A 4,090-nucleotide genomic window follows, 5' to 3' on the forward strand; every position below is an offset into this window, starting at 1 on the left:
CCTCAGTCTCTTCATTGATAAAAAGGGAGTGACATTGCCCGCACTACCTACTTCAGTGGTTGGTGTGAAATTAAATGACATGTTTTTAAGGAGAGCACTTTGTGAACTTTACAAGGCTACATAAATGTTAGCAATTACTACATTTTTTCTTAATATTGAATAAATGAAAAAGACATTCATTAAGTGCTTACTGTGTGCTTACTAGTACATATTAAGCACTAAAGATATAAATGCAAAAGAGCAAGATAATCCCTGCCCTCAGAAAGCTTAAATTCTATTAGGGGAAACAATATATGTAATGGAGTGGTGGCCAGGAATGGCTTTTTTGACCAGATGAGTTGATTGACACACGTAAAGCACTTTGTAAACCTTAATATGTTACATAAATGCAACTACTATTGGTAGACCTAGAACTGACTGGCTTGGCACGCCAGCTTCTTTTCTGCCTAGAAGTTTGTGGCCATCCCTAGTGAAGTAAGACGGATCAGTCAGTCACCTTGTGCAGTGCTTTGCAGACTGCGCAATTCTGCATGTCTATTGTACATAGCCCTCATCAACTTCTGCATCCCCTGGGTTTTTTAAATTGTGGTGTGTGTGTGTGTGTGTGTGTGTGTGTGTGTGTGTGTATGTCCCGCTGTGATTGTGTTATAAGACTATAAATCACCTTAACAATTCATTATGATTGTTACAGAAAATATAAATTGCCATTAAAAGCCCACAAACTGAACTACTTGAACATACTTTTAAATTCATTCAAAACCCTTTGGTGCCACTTTTGTTAGACTTGGCAATAGTATAGACAGTTTCAATTATGGGCTCCAAAGGCTTGCTTTTAAATTCTTTTCTAATGATTGGGAGACAAATTACTTATTTCTGAAATGTGTTGCTTCAACACTAAACCACCTGAGGAATTAAGTCAATAGAGATTTTCGCCCAAATTGACAAAGCCAGGTGGGCTTAGAACTGTTTTCCAATGTTGAGGAATGATACTCAACAAATACCTGCATTTCCAAAGATAGTTTGATATGCCAATAAATTGACCATCCAAATAGGAGAAAGCATACAACATAAGGGAGAGAGGATTGCTGGGTTGGCCTCCACGTCTTTTCATGGATGAGTTGTTTCTGTTAACTTTTAATACAAAGCAGGCAGTCTGTTCTGTGCATTGGAGAGGGTACAGAGTTGAACTAAGATATAATTTCTTTCCTCAATGAGTTTACCAGTTAGTACCAAGTCCAATAAACATTGATTAAACATGTACTATGTTCATTAGCACTGAGGACACAATGATAAAAAGAAAACCAGTCTGCCCTAGAGGAGTTTGCAATCTAATGTAGAAAGGCAGCACTCAGAAGGAGGCAGGACAGGGTTAAGGAATTAGGAGTAGCAGAGAGACAATACCTTTGCTTTCCCCATTGGCCTTTTCATTTGCCATTCATGTCAAGTGCAACATTTATGGAGCGTTTATGTGCGAGGAAGCTTCTAGAGGAGAAAGAAGAGAGAACCTTGGTCTCCATATAAGTGATAGCCTCCCCTTCTCTTAAGTACTGCTTACCCCCAAGTGCCTTGTTCACTATCATCAACAGCATCATCGTAATTATCACCAGAGCAGAGATTTAGCTGGAAGAGAACTCAGAGGTTGCCTAGTTCAACTTCTTCCATTTCTAGACAGGGACATCGAAAGGAAATTTAGTGACTTGCCCTAGGTCTCACCGTTCATATTGTTCTTTCACCAAGTCATTTAACGTTTCTGAGCCAGTAAAGTGAGGGAGGAGAGAAGAGGAGCTAGATGCCCTCTGGATACTTGAAACACTTTTAACACTTTCTGATGCTGAGATTCTAAAGGTACAACCAACAGAATGATGCCTTAACAAGACTCTTTGACGTGCTTCATATTTGTTTCTATAGTCCTTATGTCTCCCCACCCCAAATGGTTTGTCAATCTTTACCCTACTTGTCTGTTGGACTAGCTGTCTTTGGGAACACATTTATTTGATTGGTGTATTTCCTAAACAATAGGAAGCAGCTCATAGCCCACCTGGATTTATCATTTTAAGTGAAAAATCTCTATATTATTCAGACAATTTGTCGTGAATGGTTCTGGCATTTTGTAGCAGTAGTGAGTAGACTTCAGAAATACATAGTAATTAGGTGAGTTTTCATTCCCTTCCCAGAGATGTCTTTTATATCCCTCTTAACCACCATGACTACTTTTTACCATCATCTCAACTGTTGTTGAGTTGAGTTGGTTACTTAGTGGATTCTCCCTTTAACAAGGGGTCTCCTTACCCAGGTACCCCCCATGTTAAAATGGAGTCAGGATGTGGCTACCTAAGTATAATAGATTCAGAATGTCCACAATCTAGTTTTGATTTGAGTTTTGGATTATGTTTTGTTGCCTGGTTAAGATCTCTGTTCTCCCCCATTAGGGTCCCTAATTAAATGGTAACTGACTCATCAGGTTTATTAACGATTCTATTAACTATTATTAATATAACTAATTAATATTATACCAATATAACTAATAAATATTAATATAACTAATATTAATTCTATTAACTATTCTATTAAGGTAGAATAGAACTCAAATGCTCAAGGTGTTTCCTTTTTTGTCTTTGTAGTCTGGTTTCTAGCACAGTGCCTGGGACATCCATGGAAGGTACTTAATAAATGCTGACTGGCTGGTTGACCAATCACAAGACAGATTGAAAACTGGAAGAACACTGAGCAATTGAGTTATCTAGGTCCAAACCTCTCATTTTTATAGAAAAAACCCAGTTATTTAAGTTTAAAAAAATTTATTCTGGTATTTATATAAACAGCAACCAAAAAAATACATTGAATGAAACACAGAAATCACAAAAACTCTTCTTTTTGTGATAAGCAGAGCAGACAGAAAATTTAACCCTGATGTCACATGTAGGGAGGTATTAAGGGAAAATTGTCTACTGCTCCATTGCACGTTAAGGGTAATCTTCAGACTGTCATGTTGCTGAAGTCCTCTGGGCTTTCCAGGAAAAATTAAATCTGCAACAACCCTAGGCAAGTCACTTTAACCTCAGTCTGCCTCAGTTTCCTTATCTGTAATACGATAATAGTAGCACTTACTTCCCAGGTTTTTTGTGAGGATAAAATGAGGTAATATCTGTAAAGCATTTTGCAAACCTTGAAATGCTATACACATACTAGCCATCATTATTATTGCTATTCACAAATGAGGTTTAGAGAGCTCAGAAAATACCAAAGATCTGGCCCCCCAAATCTTCAAAGACTATCATAATGCAAGTAAGAGTCCAGAGCCATAACTAGGTAAAGTGACCAGAACTTTACTTCAGGGCACTAAAATTTAAGGGACACAAAAATAATAATGAATATTTTAAGAGATTATGCGATTTAAAATTTTGTTACATTTTGGGGCAGCTAGGTGGTCCAGTGAATAGAGCACTGGCCCTGGAGTCAGGAGGACCTGAGTTCAAATTCAGCCTCAAACACTTAACACTTGCTAGCTGTGTGACCTTGGGCAAGTCACTTAACCTCAACTGTCCTGCCTTCTCCCCTCCAAAAAACAAAAAAAGACAGACAAAATTTTGTTACATTTTAATAGCACTTTCCCATTCCTTCAACAGCATAGAAACTGAATGGCAAGGATAATTAAACTGGGAAGTTACCAGTTGTTAGATACCCTCTACCCTCTCTGCTTTTTGCCCCTTCCCTTCCCTCCCCCATCTCCCTCCATACATTTATCAAGCTCCTCCCCAGGCAGCAGTTTCTTAAGCATCAACTCAAAATGCTCCAGATTCTGACTCTTAGCCTTCATGTAGTGTCCTAGGGTCTCTCCCACACCTTGGGGTCCGTGCCAGAGATGTAATCCCTACTGAACGTGGTGGGATGGAGTGCCTAAAGTCTTCTGTGGTTGATTTGAGGGAGCATTTAGTGATGTTTCCCAGCTGTTGGCTGATATCCTGTTATCATCTGGCATGGAAAATCATTTTGTTTTTCTTTTTGTTTTCCTTTTTTTCCTAGTTTAGGTTTTTGTGCTCAACCATCTGAACAATGATTCCTTTGAGCTGCATTTGGAATGACCACATGT

This window comes from Petaurus breviceps, unplaced genomic scaffold (assembly GCF_028583685.1).
Source record: "Petaurus breviceps papuanus isolate PSGF00001 unplaced genomic scaffold, PetGlider_PUasm1.0 178, whole genome shotgun sequence".
In the NCBI taxonomy this organism is placed as follows: Eukaryota; Metazoa; Chordata; class Mammalia; order Diprotodontia; family Petauridae; genus Petaurus; species Petaurus breviceps.